General features: G+C 39.8%; 1 pseudogene; it reads right to left on the bottom strand.

The window, feature by feature from the left end:
* Positions 1-4,813: 4,813 nt before the first annotated feature.
* Positions 4,814-22,209, bottom strand: LOC131347397 (von Willebrand factor A domain-containing protein 7-like; annotated as a pseudogene).
* Between the last annotated feature and the right edge of the window lie 499 nt (positions 22,210-22,708).

Genomic DNA, 22,708 nt, shown 5'->3' with positions numbered 1-22,708 from the left:
TTCTACCAGAAGATGAAGACCATTTTTGGAATACTCTTTTTAGCATACTATGATTTGGGGCATATTAATTCTATTTTCGAATACTATTTAGGACAGATAGTATGAGGATTTGCATACATTTTTGCATGTTATCTAACATCATTACCAATGCGTTGGTGGTGTATATGCAAAGCTATGGCAACTAGGTAAACAATTACATAAAAAAAAAAAAAACATTTGCCTTACCATACATACTTCATGGCACAGGCAATATCCATCAAGATTTTACCAGAAATTAAAAGTATATATACCTCAATATGCTTCCGTAAGTTGGATGGAGAGTTTTTGTAGGCTGTGATGTGGTTTGTTTTCGGTAAACAAAGCAAACATTTAAAACGAAAAGAATCTTTACTCTTTTTCTAAAAACTGGAACATACTGTCTAAGTATGGCCATGGATGCACGCTCTGTGCCGATGATCCGTCTTCGTCCATTTTGCCACCATTTGATGAGTTAAAAAAATTACGGAAAACCATTGAACTTCACAACACGTGACACTACAAGAGTACAAAAAAAAAAATTCATCCTCTGATTAACGTAACTAGTTTCTACTCAATGACCTTGACAGAAATGTAGTGGAGTAAAAAGTACAATATTTGTCTTTCAAATGTAGTGAAGTTAAAGTAACAAGGAAAAAATACTCAAGTAAAGTACAGATACTCAAAAAGTGTACTTAAGTACAGTACTCAAGTAAATGTACTTCATTACTGTCCACATCTGGCATGCTAATATGCTAACGACTAAGCCCCCCTCATTTATTATCAATACTCTACAGTAATATTTTTTGCACACCCAAAACCCCTTCACATAATGACATTTGGACACTTCTTCCAATAGTATACACGTGTAGACAAAATTGTTGGTACCCTTCCATTAAAGAAAGAAAAACCCACAATGGTAACTGAAATAACTTGAAACTGACAAAAACAGAAGCTTTCAAGAGAAGCTTTTAAAAAACAAACTAATAAATCTAGCCTGGACAAAAATGATGGTATCATTAACTTCATATTTTGTTGCACGACCTTTTGAGGCAATCACTGCAATGAGGCGATTTCTGTAACTCTCAATGAGACTATATGCACCTGTTGACAGGTATTTTGGCCCACTTCTCACAACAAACTGCTCCAGCTGTCTCAGGTTTGAAAGGTGCCTTCTCCAGACTGCATATTTCACTTCTTTTCACAGATGTTCAATAGGATTTAGATAAGGACTCATGGAAGGCCACTTCAGAATAGTCCAAAGTTTTGTTCTTAGCCATTCTTGGGTGTTTTTATCTGTGTGTTTTGGGTCATTGTCCTTTTGGAGGATACATGACCTGTGACTGAGACCAAGCTTTCTGACACTGCACATTTCAGCACATTTCACTCCAGAATGCCTTGATAGTCTTGAGATTTCATTGTACCCTGCACAGATTTAATTATTTGGTGAACAATTAGTGTCCCATTGAAGCAGTTTAATTTCAAATTTATTTTAAAATACTCAATATATCTTCATCTTAGTTATTAGCAATACTGCTATTCTATTATACAATAGTGTCATACTTGCAAAGTGTGTAGGATTTTACAGGTGAAGTGAATAACACTGATTGTCTCCTCATCAAGGCACCTGTTGGTGGGTGGGATATATTAGACAGCAAGTGAACATTTTGTCCTCAACGTTGATGTGTTAGAAGCAGGAAATATGGGCAAGCATATTTGAGCAAGTTTGACAAGGGCCAAATTGTGCTGGCTAGATGACCAGGATACACTCTCTTATTGTACGCTTCTGTCCAGATCCTCTTTGGCCAAGACTTCAAAAGCTTGAAGGTTCTGCACAAGATCCCCGAAAGCTCCCCGAAAACATCATCTTTGCACTACTCAACCCTTTGACTCCACCTCCTCCATCCTCCCTGACCGCTGAAGATTTTGCCACTTTTTACACAGAGAAGATTGAGAAGATCTGCCAGACCTTCATGTCTGCCCCAACTTCATCTACATTACACAGCCAGGACTCAGCTACTCCTTCACTGAAGCACCTCTCAACCATAGCAGCAGAAAAGTTTTTGCAAATCATCCACTCCTACAATCCTACCATCTGCCCGCTGGATCCAATCCCTTCCACTATGCTCCAGACCATCTCACTTGACCTGCCCTTCATCACCACAGTCATCAATGGATCCATAACAGCTGGACAGGTACCACTGCCTTTAAGAAAGCAAGGGTTATCCCTATACTGAAGAAACCTGCTTTGGATCCCTCTGAGATCAATAATTATAGACCGGTATTACTTCTCTTCTTTCAAAAATTCTCGAATGAATTGTTTATAATCAGCTGTCTGACTTTCTCTTGCAGAATAACCTCCATGATCCCAACCAGTCTGGCTTCAAAGCAGCACATTCCACATAGACTGCCCTTTTGGCGGTCACTGAGAAACTACATGCTGCTAGATCAGCCAAGGTATCATCAGTCCTTATCCTCCTCCACCTTTCTGCAGCATTTGACACAATTAACCACAAGACTCTATTGTCCATCCTCAGGAGTCTTGGAATTTGTGTAACAGCATGGGAATGGTGTGCTTCCTTCCTGGATGGTCGCTCATATCAGATAACATGGAAGGGATTGACATCTGCTCCACGCAGACTCTTTACTGGTGTGCCACAAGGGTCAGTACTTGGCCCTCTCCTTTTCTCCCTCTACACCCACTCTCTTGGCAAAGTTATATCCTCAGATGGCTTTTCATACCACTGCTATGCCGATGACACACAACTTATCTTCTCCTTTCCTCCCTCAGATACCATGGCTTCTGCTCGGATCTCAGCATGTCTGGCGGACATTTCATCTTGGATGACAGCTCATCAGCTGAAACTTAATCCCAGCAAAACTGAACTGCTGGTCATCCCAGGTTATTCAACCCTGGCCCAGGTTCTTGCATTATCTCTGGACAACTTGATGATCTCCCCTTCAGCCACTGCTCGCAAACTTGGGGTAAACATAGTCAATCAACTGTCCTTTTCCTCCCATGTTGATAATGTGACACGCTCATGACGGTTTCTTCTGTATAACATTAGAAGGATTCGACCATTCCTATACACACAGGCTACTCAGGTGCTTGTTCAGTCTCTGGTTATTTCGAGACTGGACTACTACAACTCTTTACTGGCAGGTCTTCTTCTGAATACAATTTGTCCACTGCAAATGATCCAAAATGCAGCTGCATGGCTTGTTTTCAACCTGCCTAAGTCCCCCCCCCCCCACTGCTGCGTTCCCTCCACTGGCTTCCGGTAGCTGCACGCATCAGATTCAAAGCACTGATGCTTGCATACAAAGCCAAGAATGGACCAGCACCATTACCTTACATCACCATTCACCTTACCTCAAAGATCTTATTACTCCTCACACTGCACCTCGCTCCCTCCGATCCACTAGCACTGCCCGACTGGTCCCACCATCTCTCAGGGTAAAAGGTAGGTATTCATCTAGACTCTTCTCTGTTCTGGCACTGAGGTGGTGGAATGAACTTCCCCTAGATGTCCGTACAGCTGAGTCACTGAATCTCTTCAAACGACATCTAAAGACCTACCTTTTCCTGAAGCACTCTTATCTTTCCCTGTTTATATATTGTTAAAGGTTTAAAAAAAAAAAAAAAAAAAAAACAATTTTAGGCTAATAGTATCCTAAGTCTGTAACCTATTGAACCACTGTTAATGTATTCATTGTGTCGGAACCCAGAGCCCCTCTCCGGGTGGACACTTCAGGGTGGTCCTAGAACCTTCTTCAATTTTCCAATATTATCAAATAGTCTTATAGTTCAGATGAAAAATTGCAGGAGAAACAAAGAAATAAAGAAGTCCTCCAGGCTTGGATGAGAAAAAGCAACCGGTTTTATTTAGAAAAAAAATCACCAAAACTGGCACTCAAATACACAGATTCATGAATCGATGCAGTCAAGCACCCCCCCTTTACAAATCTCCCAGTATTTATACCCTCTAGCCACGCTACCTAGGCTTGCTGGAGTCGATTTTTTCTATGGATTGTTTTGACGTTCACTAAGCTTTCCCCCTAAAAACAGCCCCACCTTTCTGTGGCCTACATACAGCCTATGGGTCACAAGTTTTAATACTGAAACTAATATTTTAATATTTAATATCTAAACTTCAGAACTTATTTTGCCCAAAAACACCTTTATTTCATTACACCCATTACACCTTTAATTCATCATTCACCCACATGTTCCATATATTTGTGTATTTGTTTGTTGTACATGCGTTAACACGTAAAATACTGCTGTGTTCTTAATTGCGCACTTTCTATGTCTATTCTAAAAGAACACATTTAGGGGTTTCACAGTAATTAGGGGTGAATAATAATACAATTATAAATGTATTTTTAATTTCAGACTCCTATTCAATCTTATGTTACACACACACACACACACACACACATACACACACACACACACACACATATAAACTTATATATCATCTTAGCTAATATGCTAACTAGCTAGATATCTAGCAAGCTACCTTGATATTATTGAAACTATGTACTATCTAGCTAGCTTCATTTTTGGAATTAGTAAAGAATATATGGTAATTTTTACGAAAATGTCTTGAGCTTTTCACATACACAATTTTGACAGTGTTCGGGGCTCAGACACACTCTTGCAGTTTAAATGTAGATTAAAAATCTACGTAAATCTCTTTAGCCAGGCATAGACATAATAATCCCATAACCTTGTGTTCCAGTACATCTGATCAAATGCACATTATCATACAGTGCTTGCTAATATCATGAACAGCTAATTCCTCTCCACTTGCTTCTCTTTTTCTACCCAGCCCGAGGCATCTAGAGATGTGCCCAGTTTCCAGTTGTGTTCCACTTCATGAAAATTTCGGACCTTGAGTCAGAAGAGTCCAACCCTGCAAGGATCCTGAGGCATCCAGAGATGTACCAGCCCCAGTTATACTCTACTTTATGAAGATTTTGGACATTCAAAGAGCAGCTGCCAACCCCATGTGGACTTTGAGAACAACAACTTCCTAATCAACACACATATGCTGTATCTCCATCATTGAGCATCTGAAGGCGTAGCATGGAGGAGTTGGTGTTGAATCTATAATAAACGCAGTTGTTGAGCTAATTTATGAGCTGCTCAGAAGCTCCTGGTTACACAACTCCAACTGACTGTATATGATTGTAGAAAGGACATTATTAATAATCACACTCTCTGGTTTTTATGGTAATTTTCACTCATTTTCATCACCAAAATGACGATGGGTTTCCTTTTGATCCTCCTCTCAAGGTTTCATCCTCTTACCATCTAAGGGAGTTATTCCTGGCCACAGTCACCCTAGGCTTGCTCAACAAGTCAATTTCCACCAAAAATTCAACATTTATGAGGTATAACTAAAATTACATATCAATGTTAACAAACATTTTATTTGTTATTGCAAATTGAAAGGGAAAAAATATGCAACAATGTCAAAATCTGCAAATTCAGATTTTGGTTTTGGTTCTAAAGATTAACGTATTCTTTTAACAGTTTCTTTAACATTAACGATTAACAGTAACACTTTAACAAGCTTAGCATAAATGTTATTTGTGCATTTAATTAAATACCATTTCATGACTTTCATGAATAACATCCTTAACATATATGAGTAAAGCCCTCAGTATTTCGACTCAGACTAAACAGGCAGAGTGTACAATATTATGTAAGATTTCCTTCCTGTTTCATACTTCCAATTACAGAGATAAAGAAATTTCATTATTACAGTGTATTTTATTTTTTACTCAGAGTAAGTAAAAGCACTATGTAATAGGAATACCTTATGTGGGCCTAAATATGTCAATCTGATTTGAATTCAGACCATTGTTTTCCTAAGGGTGCATAACATGGTAAATAGAAACTCCTACATTTAGCCAAAGGAAGACTGGCAGAAACAGCATGCATTTTACACTGTTTGTGCTGGTTTGACTGGTGGGATGAGCTGTGGATGTTGTAGTTGTATTTGCAGTGATAGTAGTGCTGTTGCTGTCGGTGGTGCCAGTTGCTGTTAAAGGGGGTGCAGTGCTGCTGCCTGGTGCTCTTACAGATTTAAAACATGTGGCAACATTTCCCATTTAATCCACAACAACCAGTTCCAGGTCCTGGGAACAGCAGGAGGCATTGTATATGACCATAGTGACATTTACGCCTGTGTCATTGAACACAGTGGTGGTGGTGATGTTGCCATTTCCCTGGAGGATTCTCACACTCTGAATGCCTGATCCATTTCCATCAGTCAAGTTGGCAGTGAGGTACCACGATGAAAGGCTGCAGTTGCCTGAGCAGTTAGCATTTACATTAACTGCCTCACACACACACACACATATATATATATATATATATATATATATATATATATATATATATATATATATATATATATATATATATATATATATGCAGTATCTCACAAAAGTGAGTACACCCCTCACATTTTTGTAAATATTTTTATTATATCTTTTCATGTGACAACACTGAAGAAATGACACTCTGCTACAATGTAAAGTAGTGATTGTGCAGCCTGTCTAAACCATTGGCAACAAAAGTGAGTACACCCCTAAGTGGAAATGTCCAAATTGTCCAAATGTCCAAATATTGACCCAAAGTGTCAATATTTTGTGTGGCCACCATTATTTTCCAGCACTGCCTTAACCCTCTTGTGCATGGAGTTCACCAGAGCTTCACAGGTTGCCACTGGAGTCCTCTTTCACTCCTCCATGATGACATTACAGAGCTGGTGGATGTTAGAGACCTTGCGCTCCCCCACCTTGCATTTGAGGATGCCACACAGATGCTCAATAGGGTTTAGGTCTGGAGATCTTTACCCTCAGCTTCTTTAGCAAGGAAGTGGTCATCTTGGAGGTGTGTTTGGGGTCATTATCATGTTGGAATACTGCCCTGCCGCCCAGTCTCTGAAGGGAGGGGATCATGCTCTGCTTCAATATGTCACAGTACATGTTGGCATTCATGGTTCCCTCAATGAACTGTAGCTCCCCAGCGCTGGCAGCACTCATACGGGCCTAGACCATGACACTCCCACCACCATGCTTGACTGTAGGCAAGACACACTTGTCTTTGTACTCCTCACCTGGTTGCCGCCACACACGCTTGACACCATCTGAACCAAATGAGTTTATCTTGGTCTCATCGGACCACAGGACATGGTTCCAGTAATCCATTAATCCATCAATCAATCTTTAGTAGAGGCTTCCTTCTGCGATGACAGCCATGCAGACCAATTTGATACAGTGTGTGACATATGGTCTGAGCACTGACCCCCCACCCCTTCAACCTCTGCAGCAATGCTGGCAGCACTTATACATCTATTTCCTAAAGACAACCTCTGAATATGATGCTGAGCATGTGCACTCAACTTCTTTGGTCAACCATGGCGAGGCCTGTTCTGAGTGGAACCGCTGTATGGTCTTGCCCACCTCTCAGTTTCAGGGTCTTGGCAATCTTCTTATAGCCCTCATGTGGGCAAGCATGGCATCTCATTGCCTGGCTGCCACTTCTTTTGACCAAGCCAAGATAAGCCTGTCATCTGGATAATTGAGTACATGGATGCCCCAGGATGCAATGATGCCAGAGCAGCCTCCATGCACTTTGTGAGGGTGAGCAATAATAATAGGCCTAAAGGGAGAACCTGGCACTGGTACGCTTTGCCCCAAAAGTGAACCAGGGGAGTCTCCCGTGCTCTGGTAAGATGCCTATGTGAAGATAGGCACCCTTCAGGATTATCATCACAAATAATCAGACCTCAGACCTGATCTGTGACACAATGACCCTGAATGTTAACATCTCAGACTTGCATGTTTCTGTATACAGTTCGGAGCACATGGGTCTAAAATTGAGAAATTCCAGATATAAAACCAGAGGCTCCACCTGGGAGGGAAATGCACTCTACATGAGAGAAGTTCCTCCTAGAGGAATGAGATTTGGTCTGTGCCAACAGTGGACAGCACACCCTGAAAGAAGGAGAACAGGAGGCAAACTGTAGCCTTTTCCCACAGAACTCAACGTCAGGAACGCCACTGATTCCTTTCTCTCAAAAAGCAATTCATCATTGTCCACACTTCCTCAGTTCCTCAGAGTCTGATGAAGAACAATAATAATTCCTCGTTAGGGGTGGGAGAAATCACAATGCAAGCTCCCAGAGTCGAAGCAGGGAAATCCGAGTCGGAAAAGATGGCAAGAGAAAGGGGATCATGGGGATCACCCATCTCTTGTTCTGCCTGCACTAGCTTAACCTGCAAGGCATAATCTAAGTCGGACTTGAGCCATGAGGCCAAGAAAACAGCCAAGCAAGAGCTTGTAATGTAGTGGGGCACAGATGCACACACTTTTTTAACTTTCCATCTTTCCTAATTTTAGATGTATTTTCTTTTTCCCTAGTCTAGACAGACAGGACAAACAACTGACACAAGCATAGACAGAGTGCTTTATGAAGACAAAGAAGCTACCCAATCATTACCCAAGATGGCACCGGTGAGGTTGGCTGCCGTCATGACTGCTCTGACCACGCTTTGTTTGTTTTTGTTTATTTTTTGCACTTCGGACCACTTTGAAACATATCTACCTACACAATGGACATTATTACTATGACGGAGACATTCTTATTTCTATTGGTTTACAATCTACTCACCTACCGCTGTTTTTAAACCCGGACTCATGCTGGCTGAGCGAGATTCTGAGGAACAAAGGACGCGACCCAAAGCGGCGACCGAGGGGGAAAAACGAGCCGGCATCAGGAACAGGCTAAGAGCACGTGCACACCGGACTCCCTTGCCTAGCATCCTGTTAGCCAATGTCCAGTCTCTAGAAAACAAGCTCGATGACCTCAGGGCCCAGTTCCAGAGAGACATTCGGGACTGCAACCATCTCTGCTTCACCAAGACATGGCTGAACCCAGTGGTACCGGACCACACCATCCAGCCGGCTGAGTTCTTCTTGGTTCACCACATGGACAGAACAATGGAGTCGGGAAATACAAGAGGAAGTGGAGTGTGTCTAATGGAAGACAACAACTGGTGCAACAGAGAGAGCATTTCACCTCTTTTACGCTCCTGCTCACTCAACCTGGAACTTCTAACCATCAAATGTTGCCCTTTCTATGTGCCTCAGGAATTTAGTTCGGTCATAGTCAGCACTGTTTATATTTCACCTCAGGTGGACATGGACACTGCTTTATGGGAGCTGCATGAAGCTCTCACTCGTCACCAGACACAACACCATGACACTGCACTCATTATAGCAGGGGACTTCAACAGTGCCTCAAACGTGCAGCGACAAACTTTCAACACATCACCTGCCCCACCAGGGGAGGAAGAACAATGGACCACTGCTACACACAGTTCAAGGACTGCTACAAAGCTCAGTCATGTTCATCGTTTGGGAAATCGGATCATTCTGCCATCTTCCTCATGCCTAGATATAAACAAAGGCTAAAGCAGGAAGACCCAGTTCAGCGGGAGGTCACGCACTGGACAGACCAATTAGTGGCCACTCTACAAGATGCCCTAGATGATGCAGACATGTTAGGCGCAGCTCTGATGATGTCAACGAGTTTACAGAAGTGATTGTGGGATTTAGGAAACTAGCGGGTGACACAGTTCACAAAACTATCATCAGAATGTTTCCTAATCAGAAGCTGTGTGTGGATAAAACTGTCCATGATGCCTTAAGATGCCACTCCCCGCTCCACATGGGGCTTGCCAGTAGAAACATGGACAAGTATAAGGCTGCATCCATGTGCAAAGTGGTGAAGGAGGTGAAGCGGCACTACGGAACGAAACTAGAGTCACAATTTCATCAAAGTGGCTCTAGGTGTCTGTGGCAGGAACTAAGAACAATAACAGACTACAGAACACCATCTTCCAGAACAGTGAATGCGGACACTTCTATGGCAGGCGAGCTAAACACCTTTTTTGCTCGCTTCAAGGCTGCAGCTCACAGCGCTAACAGCCTTAGCAAAGCTAACAGTACGATAGGCAGCATGCATGCAGAGAACACCGGAGAGGAAAATGCGCTCATCATCTCGGAGCACAACGTGAGAAAAGCATTCAGAAAAGTGAATACTAGGAAGGCAGCAGGACCAGGTGGCATCATGGGTCGGGCCCTGAAGGCCTGTGTTGACCAGCTTGAAATATCACTGAAATATTCAAACTCTCCCTGGAACAGTCTATAATCCCTACATGCTTCAAACAGTCCACCATTGTTCCTGTCCCCAAGAAACCCCAGCCCACCTGTCCCAAACAACTACCACCCAATAGCCCTGACCTCAGTCCTAATGAAGTGCTTCAAAAGACTAATCAGAGACTTCATCACTTCTTCCCTACCTGACTCCCTAGGACACCGTTGCACACCTCCATCACAAACCCCTGAGCCACCTGTACAGCAGAAAGGGGAATTATGTTAAAATGCTGATTGCAGACTACAGTTCAGCATTTAATACCATAATTCCCAACATAGTCACCACTAAGTTGGAGATCATGGGCCTCAGCCCATCCCTGTTTCGATGGATCTCCAACTTCCTGACAGACAGGCCACAGGCAGTACAGATGGGCAACCATGTCTCACCCTCAATTCAATTCAATTCAATTTTATTTGTATAGCGCTTTTTACAAAAAACATTGTCTCAAAGCAGCTTTACATAAGAAACAACATAAGAAAACAACAAACATATAAACAGACAAACAGTCCTAGATGTTATCCCAAATGAGCAAGCCTGAGGTGACTGAGGCGACTGTGGCAAGGAAAAACTCCCTTAGATGGTATGAGGAAGAAACCTTGAGAGGAACCAGACTCACTCACCCTAAGCACTGGAGCCCCCTGGGTTGTGTTCTGAGCCCCTGCTGTACTCACTGTACACCTACGACTGTGTGGCCACTTCCAGCTCCACCAACATCATTAAGTTTGCAGACGATACTGTGGTGGTGGATCTGATCTCCAACAATGATGAGACGGCCTACGTAGATGAGATTAAAAACCTGGAGACATAGTGCCAGGACCTCCTGACTGTTCCTCCTGAACATCAGCAAGACTAAGGAGCTGATAGTGGACTTCAGTACAAAGCAGGAGAGGAATTACCAACCCCTCACTATCAATGGGACCCCAGTGGAAAGAGTGGACAGTTTCCGGTACCTAGGTATTTACATCACGCAGGACCTGTCATGGTCCTGTCACTTCAACACACTGGTGAAGAAAGCCCGGCAGTGTCTTTACAATCTCAGATAGCTAACAGACTTTAAACTGCCCTCAAAGGTGCTAAAAACATTCTACAACTGCACCATTGAGAGCATCCTGATGGGAAGCATCACAGCCTGGTTTGGAAACAGCACCAAGCAGGACAGGCAAGCTCTCCAGAAGGTGCGATCAGCTGAGCATATCATCTGCACCGAGCTCCCTGACCTGGAGTCTATATACAGCAAGCGTTGCTGGACCAAAGCCAGGAAGATAATGAAGGACCTCAGCCATCCCAACAATGGACTCTTTCTTTGTTGCAGTTGGGGAAACGTTTCTGCTATCTATATATTTATCTTACATTTATGTATATATCATATTTTTCTTATATATCATTTATATATGCATATCTAATATGAGATATAATTATTAGATTTATGAGATATAAATATTACATTTTCATATTCTATATCTTTATTTTATTTATATCCCTATAATTTGTATGTCTATACACTTTAAATTATTCTATTCTTCTTCTCTTGTAACAAGGTCAGTTGTAAGCATTTCACTACTTTACGTACTGTGCATGATTTTGTATGTGCTAAATAAAATTAGAATTTTGAATTAGAATTTAAATTTGAGCTGGAGTAATGTGATGTAGATGCCCTTTCATGGTCTTGCTGGCACGCTCCACTTCGTCACATGACCTACCTGAGCTGATAAATCAGTGTGATTTCACACAGAGATTCAGACACAACTTACACATAGAAGCGCTCCCATAGCATCAGCCATGACGCAGTATCGAGTTCCCTCAAAAGAGAACCCAATTTCTCCAAACCAGATTTTTTTGACAGGTTTTCACAGATTGCCACAGAAATACAAAATTAATATCAGAGTAGCAGTGGCATTGTTATTTAATACTATGATACAATGACTTCTCAGCTTTGAAAGCTCACAATCGTTCTTTTCAACAATTAAATTTAAGCATTCATAATTCAGTTGACAGTATCCTGGAACATTTAAAGTAATGTGAATTGTTTACCGGAGCAATGACAGCAATACGTAGCACAGCATAATTGGATTCAATTCAATTCCATCCAGGTGTTTCAGCCTGGATTGTCACAGTGGCATCAGTTCCAGATGAAGTATTTTCCGGAGCAGTCAGAGTTACTGTATCATTTGCACTGCCCCCACTCTCCAGAGCTATGAATGTGTTGAAAAGAGTCTTAAAATTGCGATTATTGCTGACACTGATTTTAAAGCTTCCTCCTGAACCTTTGGTTGCCACTGTGAAAGGAAGAGTGAATTGTTTTCCTGGTTCCATTGTTCCAACTGGTTGAGTCTGAGGGTAAGTGGAAAGTAAAAATAGAAAGAAATCAAAATCCTAAAAACTTTCAATGACAATAAGTCTTTGCAAACGTTGAGCAGTTTTCATGAGCAGGAAATAATGTAAACCTAAAGGAATCCAGTATACTCTACTTGAGAATTAAAAAAAAAAACTTTTAAAAGTTTTAGAATTTAGGGTGAGAATAAAAAAAAAATACACCTGTCCTCCTTAAAATGAGAACATGCAAAAGCCTGTAATTAATTTCTTTAACCTTAATTTGATTTTTGGCTGGATGGAAATTAATGTGTTGGTCTTTTCTTATTCTTGTCCTTCTTCTTATTATTTTAAGAATATTTTTAATTAAACTTACAGTAATGGTCACAGTTGATGCTTTGACCTGAGTTGGTGACTGTCTCTGAAAAATGTTAGCTGAAGCTCTAGAGGAGCTGATCTGTCCAACCACACGAACAGTGAACTCTCCTGCTGTTGAAGGTCACCAAGTACTGCCCACTAGCTACTTTTTCTAGTAACCCATGTAAAGAGTTTGAACTTGAGGCTTCGACAAGAGACACCTCTGTTGGCCTCTCACTGTCCCCACCAACCATGGTCACCAACAGGCTGACATTGCTATCTGAATGATAAATAAAAATGAGCAGAAACATGTGTCAAGAATTTGACCACAGTCATGTTATTATTATGATTACAGAGAGTTACTTACCTGCAGCAGGCCGGCTGTTTAAAACAGCATAGCTTGGATGAAGCCCTTGGGAAAGTTCTACAAAGTCAAAGAGGAAGTCAACCTCACTTTGACCTTGATCGAAACAATAAGTCAAACTGATCAGTTTCAGAAACATTAATATTTTCTGACATTTATATTTTCTCATTTTAACATTTGTATTTTCATCTTTTATTAATACAAAGCTAAGCAGGAGAGAGCTGCAAAGAGAACTCATTTTACCAACAACTTTGATGGTGTATGGGTTTGTTGAGTTTATACTGAAGAGCCACAGTCCAGTCTGGTCTGAGATATTTGGTTGCACTGTATGGAAGTTACCAACTTTCTGAATAAGCCCCAACATGCCATTTAGTTCTGTGTTGTTCTGTGAGACTCCTGGGTTAGATAATATCACAATATTGACCTTGAATTTGTTTCTGAGTGTTGTGGTATCTCAGAATGTGATTATTAGTTAATATAACATTCCACACACCTGAGGGACTAGTGATGGTGTAATCTGGAGAGTTGCCTGTGATGTAAATTGTCAGGTTTTGCACAGAAGTATCCACAAATGCTGAGACGTTTTCAGCTTTTGCTGTATTTCTTACAGCCTGGAGTAAAGTGACCTGAAGAAGCAGAAAAATTTCTCATTACATGATACTCATATGACTACTATATGCTGAGACAGTTAAGGCATACATGCTGAACTTTAGTGTTAACATTATATAGTTAAATATTTAATCAGAGACCAATCACAAGTTGTGGAATTTCTATTCTATAGTTTTGTCCAGCCTTATACATAACATGCAAGTTATGTACAAGGCTAATGCAGGGGCAATTGATCAATGTGCTACAATATCTGAGAATGGTCTGAAGAATGTATTCCCAATATTGACCCATACAACACACAGCATCTCCATAATATTGTACACCTTCTAGAGAGATCTTATCTCTTACAATTACAGAAGCCTGGGAAGACATGCCTTATCAAATATTTCACTGCACAAATGTCATTAACGAATGTTTTGACATTAAGGATACAGATAGAGTACCTTCTACCCTATTCAACATTCTTCAGTTCTTTTCTGAATGGTGGGGGAAAGACTATGATCACTGACATCAGGACTAAATGTCTCTGCTTGCTGGAATAAATGCTGCTTTTGCTGACATCACAGCAGAATATTGCATGGATGGCTGTGACATGATGGCTGTGACATCAGTCATGTCGAAAGGTCAAGCGTGACATAGGTTGGAACTACAAACCCAGTGTCGGGAACTACAGACCCAGAACTACAGACCCAGTGACCTACAGACCAACAAGAATGTATGGGTCTGTTGATATCCAGGTGCAGAACGAGCAACCACAGCTTTAATTGCTCAGGATTTTTTAAAGAATATTTGAGAGCAGTCACATTATTTCCAAGTGGACGTAATCTTTTAGGCTTAAAACGATTTCCACATCCAGGGTACACAAACAAACAGACAATTTTAAACAAAAAACTGACACAAAGACATATAACTTTGTGTCATTTCACATGCAACAACTTCAGAGTGGTCCTCCTTCTCCACACTAGTAAACACTGGGTCTGTTGTTCCACCTATGTCACATGTGACCTTCCGACGTGATTACGTAGTACGTAGCATCACAGACACACATCCCAGAGCTAGAGGGTGAGTAAATTATTTGTAATTTTTTGTTCTGGATGTGAACTTCTCCTTTAAGGAAAGTTCAGTCTACAATAACTGAATACAAAAAACATTAGCAAAACACTACAGGGATGGTAACTTTCATTTCTTTAGTCATCTTCGGTAACATCCATTACCATATTTAAAGTTTCAGTGGATTTAGAGCTTAGTGAGACCTGAATACACCCTAAATAGGATGCTAGTCTAATTGGGATCCAAGTGATGCTTAGAATTCCACTACATACAATATAGCTGATTATGCCATGCTTGTTTTGTATTATTTCTTTATTTACCAGTGTAGATCTGGAGGAAACTGCAATAATGTTAGTTGCTTGGGTCAGGTTTCTTTTGGTGACTTCAATAGCCTGGCCACCAGAGGCCTGAGCCAGGTCCTGGTAGACCTGGTTAAATGAATTTAAAACCCGAGTGGAGACTTGTTGTTGGCCGTCTCTGGACACAGCACTTCTTCTGCGACGAGAACTAATGGCATTAGTTAGCATGAAGGTTACCTTCAAATTGGAAAAGAAAGAAGATTTTATTAGTGTTTTGCCCACATTATCTAGTCTTTATTTATATGAGTAAATGATAAATAATGACCATACATCTAAATAAAAGTATCAGTAATTGGCTTGTGTGTATATGAACATTTGCACGCACTCACTTTAGACTTTGTTATCTCAATCAGTGCTTGCACAGTACTTTTCAAATATTTATCTTTTGCATCAGCATCAGTGAAAACAAAAATCTCAGTACGCAGTGGAGATTCAGCAAGGGCAAGCTGGAACAAAAAAGGTGCTTGTACTTAATTAAGACTGAAATAAAACAGGTATTATACAGGGGGACAACTTAGAACAGGGATTTTGACTAATAGATTAAGTGCTTGACTGACTGACTATCTGTCCGACTGTAAGGATTGAGCTGCAGGATCCATGTGCGGAGTAAAACAGTTTAATGAAAACCAAGGCAGAATAATCCAAAATTCTCAGGTAGAGGCAGGGTCAGAAAAACAGGCAAAGATAATCAGAAACCAGTATAGACAGTTAGTGGAGCAAACAAATACAAAGGGCAAGGCAAAAACCATAAACTGAAAGTAACATACAAAAGTAATACACAGAGTAAACAATAGAGAAAATAACAAGGCTTGGTAACACAGAAAGTCTGACGATACTTCGTGAAGATGTGCGCGTTTAGTTGCAGTACTTAAATACACTAACCTGAAAGTAAAAAACAGAAGTGTACCATTGCAAAATTCAGGCGACTGCTCCCTCTGGCGAGTAGTAGGAGGATTAGCAGACATGGTTGTAACACACACTAACTCAGTAACTGAATGAGTGATTCACTGAATGACTGACTTACTGGCACACAAACTGAGTGAGTGATTAACAGGCTGCCTGAGTGAGTGACTGACCAAACTGTGATTACTGATTGTGTAAACAGGGGCATGCTCGAGCGCTGGTTTGTAAGTGGAGGCCGGAGAAGGTGAGTGATAAGAATTGCACACCTGCAGGTAAAATTCTTTGTCTTGTGTCAAGGATGAATAAGAAAGAGATGAGCCCCTTGAGAGAGAGCCAATTAGTGCAGAGCTGTTTGTGAGTGTACATGAGCGCTTGGGTATTTCTAAAATAAAACAGCTGAAAAATGAAAGTATAAGATAAAGAATAAAGAGCCTATTGACTGTTTTTTTGCTTGCTTCCTTGTTCCTTGTTCCCGGCCTGAACCTGGAATGTTCTAATGATAGAACATAGCTGCATAGCTGCTGTAGAACATAGCTGCATTAAATTTAACTTTTTTGAAGTCAACTTTATTAAGAAACTTAGTAAGTAAACCTTTAGAAGTCATGTCTTTCTTAATATGTTTTTGAAATCATTTTGACAAATATGTAACAAAAACAAGGAACTATTAATGACATTAAAAAGCTTATTTCATGAGTGTGACATATAAAGAACACCCAACAACAGAACACTATATTACTATATCATTTCATGAGTCCTGAGAGACACATTTCAGGGGCATCTCCTCCACCCGATGCTGTAAGTACACTTAGTTGCTGTTTAAACACATTAGGATCAGTTGTTCTTTTAAGTGGGCCAAAATCTGAAATGTTTAAGAATAGAGGAAATGTATTTAAGGTTTGTTTGTTTGAACAATTATTCTTTTTCATTATTTCATCATTTCAGCCATGCTTATACAAAAATCTAGTATCTAACGTTTTTCAGTTTTTGTCAGTTTTGCACTATTTTCACGTTTGCACATGTGCACTTCACATAGTCCTATGTAGGCCTGTGTATTTTTTTAGTTCTATGTTGTTTTATGTAGCACTGTGAACCTTACCAACTGTATATGGATGAAATGACAATAAAGCCACTTATCTTCAATACAGAAAATGTGGTTTGAGACCTGAATTTTAACTTAAAAAATAAAATTAGTTTCTGATTTAATTAGAAATTACATCAATAAAGCAAGGTTGAACACCATGCTATGCTTAAGCTTAATGTTTTCTTTATTTTCTCTGAAAATTTATTTTAGGTGATATCTCTTGCATACATTACAGTGCTGACTGTTTAGGTGTTGATCATTTTTATTTTAAAAGGAGCTCGAACAATAGTTCTGGCTGCAAATTACAGCACATACTCATTCTAATATGTTATTTCAATATATGTGTCAGTATAGACACCTATAAGCCTCAATTCTTTTTGAAAGACATAGGGAGCATGGCTCTGAGTATTTGTGATCATTCAACCATAAAAGCTTTAAAGGTCAAGCACTGATATTGGGTGAGAAGACCTGGGGTGCTGTCAGTGTTCCAGTTTCTTCAGCAATCAAAGACATTCTAACAACTGGAAAATCCAGATATGGGTGTGAAGGCCAGGTTTTCACATACTTTCAAACATATAGTGTAAAATTTATGGATGGAACCAAGTCTTCCTGACAAAGGACTGTTTTCGGTTCTTTAGAAACATGACAATCCTCATTTTTTGTTAATTTCACAAAAGCAGAAAAAAGAGTCTTACATGTTTCCATCCAATAATATACTATATTAAAGTCTTACACCTATGCACAATAGGTTTCTGAGCATGGTGCATGGTTTATGTCCCGCTCTCCCTATTATTTAGGTCACTTCTTTGCTGGTTGCGTTCTTCCTTGTCCACTCCGTATTATTCATCCAGCTTCCTTTCCAATTGCTTTCCACCTGTTAATTGATTGCATAAGGGGCCTAGTTTGGTACTCTTTCCACTCTGTACCAAGCCCAACACTGTTACAATATGTCTGCACCAGACCGTGAGCCAGAAAGTCTGGAGCAGATAGGACAGGTTGTGGCTGGCCAAGACACAGCTCTGGGCAAACATTGCCAGGCCCTGGCAACCCCTTTTACTACAAGGAATCTCAGAATGGTTGGAGCAGATTCAGGCCTGGTTGCAGACCCATGCTGTGTCCAAGTATGGGCAGTGTACTGGGAAAAGCCCCCAATCCAGCCTTCCAGAGCCATCAACTTTCACAGTCATTAAGTCATGCTTACTCCCCTTCTCCCATGCAGCCCTGTAAGCTCCTGGTCATCAAATTGGCCTTGAATGAGTACAGGCATTGGCTGGAGGGGGACAAGCAGGGGGCCAAGCAGCCGTTCCTTATTATCACAGACCACAAGAACCTCACCTACAGTATATCCAGCTGAATCCATGGCAGGTTGTCCCTGTTTCTTGCCTGGTTTCATTTCATCCTGTCCCTTTAGCCAGGCTCAAAGAACCTCAAGTCAGTTGCACTTTCAGTCCAACTGGACCTCGTAGCAGAGGACCCCAACCCCAGTCCGTAATTCCATCTTTTAAAATGCTTGTGCCTCTGCCAATCCCTATGACATTCTTTGCTGGACCATTAAATTAGCTGTGATGAGTGGGTGCCCTTCTATATTGTATATGGAATATTGTAACAATATAACATTTGCTTTTGTAAGCATATGCTATGAATAAGCAGGAAGTAAGAATTAAACTCACCAGGGTCATTAAATGGCACAAGGATGTATTCTGAAGGTTGAGATGCTGTGTCTGTTTTACTGTCAGTAATGGATGAAGTAACTCTTTTGACTTCGGCAATGTCATCAAACATGCTGCCAGTGGTGTCAATAACAAAACAAAGCACTGAAGTCTGACCAAGTCCCATAAGTCTGGAGGATAAAAACAAGAGGAGTGATGCACATAACTCTACTACTGAGCAGATAAACCTGTGTTTTCTACTAAAGAAGAGGCAAAGTAAATAACTGCAAATATGACTTTAAAATAAGTAATAAACACTACTGTTGAGGAATAAAGTGTTACTTTGAATAACAGGTTCCAAAGGTGAAGCCAGAAGATTACACAAAGAGACAAATGGACATGGCACACTAATTAAGCAAGCATGTAAAACATGTACATGTTAAATATGCATGTTAAGTATGCATTTTATTTAGACCATTGCTTAAATCCTGTTTTATGCTATTTCTACTATACCTAAGAAATTTTGAATCTCCAACTGCTGCTCGGATGTCTTGCAGCAGTTCTTTGGAAGCAGCAGTGGCTACTGATGCTGCAATTCTATGCAGATAACCATGACTGGAGTCTAAATCATCCTTGTTTATGCCACCATGACCCCAACTTGATACATCAACAATTCCTCCATGACTGCATTTTCCTTAGGATGAAATGAAAATTTGAAAATACCAAAGATTTCATTTGTTTATTCTGTATCTACATCTGTAATAAATTAGTTTAAACTATGTACTAAATTACCTTTTGGTTTGGAAAAGCCAAAGTATCCTGATGTTAGTTTCTGCTGTGAAATAACCTCTTCCAGTATGTTTCCTATGCAGATGTTACGATCACAACTCCTGCATGTTTCAGAATCTGGCAAAAATAATAAAAAGGTATCAACTCAGACTTCTTTGTTTTACTTTCTATACAACATACTCTGTGGTATACAACCTAAATTATTTCCCACTTAATGGGTCAGTCAGGAGAGGAGCTACCATTCCTTTGAGATCAACGGGTCCCCAATCAAGAGAGTTTCCAATACCTTGGTGCTCACAACACACATTAACACCCTGGTGAAGAAGGCTTATCAGTGTCTTTACTACCTTAGATGCTAAATGGACTTTAAACTGCACAGGTGTTAAGGAAGTTCTACACCTGTACCATCAAGAGCCATCTTGATGGTGTGGAAAAAATTAATCCAATGATGATCTTCTAACAATTTACTACATCTGACTCCAACACCACATTGACCTGACGAGATGAGCAGGACTTCAATTAAAGAAGACGAATTATGCAGACTGTATGAATGCAGATACAAGGTCTTTAGCAAACAGCGCTGGTTACAAGAATTGAGTTGCTCTAATGAACATCCCAATGACTTCTGAAACAAAGCCTCCAATACATTGTCCTTTTATTTTTTTTTCACTTATCATTAAATGATGACTTAAACCAAAACCCCTCAGCTGAAACACCTCCCCTGTTTTTTTTCTTTAAAAATCTTGGACTTTTCTAGACACCATTATATTTTACTTATATTTTTATTTTCCATTCTAATCAAATTTTGCTGTCAACCTTGTATAAAAATTGGTGTTTCCGGTCCCTATCACTGGAGTTGTTCCAGCTTACTTTTGTCAAACATGCTCATTCTGGCTCGGAAGACAACATGGGTAAGTTTTTCCGAGCCACTGCTCTTCCTTCTGTTAATTAATTTAAATGTACAGCTATTTTATGCGTCCCTTTTGTTTCCGTGTCCTAGCTTTAACCCACGCTCGGCTGAATTATGTCCAGTCCTCTCTTGATGTACTTCAATGCAGCATAAATTTTCTTAAAGCTCAGCACAGAAGTTCACAGAGTACCAGCACTTCTATAAGTGGACCAGATGGCCTTGACTCCAGCTGCCCTAAAGTTCATGCAGCAGTTCAAGCTCCATCTACATCTGAAAAGGCTTGTCAGACTAAGGCTGCTAAATAGTAGTATGTTTCATGTAATCATGTTGTCTTCTTGTCTTTTCCACACAAACAAAATACATTCAGCCTTTTCACATGCAGAATTGCAGTTTATCTACAGTAAGCAGTGCTAGACCAGTTCCAGGAAAATAGTGAAGCCATTTAAACAACAATTTGAACAATAGACTCATCACTCTGTTGCAGTCAGGGAAGTGCTTCCACTCACTGAAGGCCAAAACAGAGAGAATTAGGAGGATCTTCTTCACTGGCTACACTGATGTACTGGTATATGGTCAGGACATCCTGGATTCTTCAGCATTTTCTGTTTTTTTTTTTACCCTAAAAATACTTTAATGTATTTTACCGTAATGTCAAATGTATAATATGCAAAAGATTCAGGTAAACTTACCAACAAAGAAATTAATTTACCTGCTATGTTATTAATCGGGGTGTCTGGTTTAATCAGGTCGGAATAAGGTTCTGTCCTTCTTAGTTCAATCCAGTTACTATGACTATAGAAATCCTTAGTTAAAGACATGAACATGGATCAGAATTACATCACAATCATTGCAAAGTCAATAAGATTGTTAGACACCTCTTTAACTTTTACATCATTACAACTTTAATGTCTTTAAATTAATATTTGAATACCCATTAAATTCCCATTTAAATTATTTGAAAGATTGCTATTTTGCAGTTAAATGTGCCATACCTGCAAAGTGTGTAGGATATTGCCAAGTGTCTCTCTTGCAGTTATATAGCTTTGATTCATGATATTGGATTTAACAGCAGAAAGTCCTTCAGCAATAATTTGACGTCCAGACAAAAACTCCTCACCGTCAAAATGATAACTTGCATTGGCAGGATGCCGGACATCGATATAGGCATTGGATGTACTTATCACATAAACGCTCATTTGAAAAGAAATGAATGAATCAAAGTAACAAGCTTTTGCCACTGATGCTACTGTCAGAGGGTTTGGCTGTGATAAGAAAGACACAAACAATACATTTAAATAGATTTTCAAAAATTAAAAATAACTTTATATTTTATATCACTTTATATTTTAAATAAATATAAAGTTTGTTCACCAAAACAAAATCCTTTCCTTCTTGTTGAGCTTTAAATCTGCAGACATCAGCTGTTGTCTGTAAAATTGCTTCATGAGTTATGTCAAAATGTGTCTTGGAATCACTTTTCCAAAGCTTAAAGGCCAGAGACTGATTTGTTATGAGGAGAATCGTAAGATGCAAATAGATCAATAATTGGATCTGTACCTTGTTGGATGTCATGATTGCAACTGTGAGGAGCAAATAAAATTAATATGTCAATGTTTTACATTTTTCCTCATTGTTTTTTATTTAATATTCTTAAATAATTACACTAATACAAGACTTTTGTATAGATCATACCTTAGAGCTGTAGTCTATAAAACACCTATGCTGTGTAGTAGTCCTCTGTGCTTTTCATTTGTGCTTCTCTTTGTGTGCTCCTTATGAGTGTTAAAATATCTTATAAAAGCCACTCCCATGCCGAAACTTGATGAACATCATATTATGTTAAAATATGTGCCCTGTGATGAAATTACTGAAAAGAGAAGGAAAAAGAAAGCCCAGACAAATAAAGAGACTCTTTTTGTGTTGTCCCAAGCCTGTCTCCCATTACATTTCCCTGTGAACCTGTAAGAGTGTCACAACATTATTTGAACATACTGTATTTAAATATTATTTAAGTAATATTTGAGAGTTAGTCTCAAAAGTTAAAAGAGTGATAAGTGCATTTAAAGATTTC

The sequence above is a fragment of the Hemibagrus wyckioides genome, linkage group LG03 (assembly GCF_019097595.1).
Source record: "Hemibagrus wyckioides isolate EC202008001 linkage group LG03, SWU_Hwy_1.0, whole genome shotgun sequence".
NCBI lineage: Eukaryota > Metazoa > Chordata > Actinopteri > Siluriformes > Bagridae > Hemibagrus > Hemibagrus wyckioides.
Note: the sequence above shows the minus strand (reverse complement) of the source record. Positions and strands in the feature narration are given on the sequence as shown.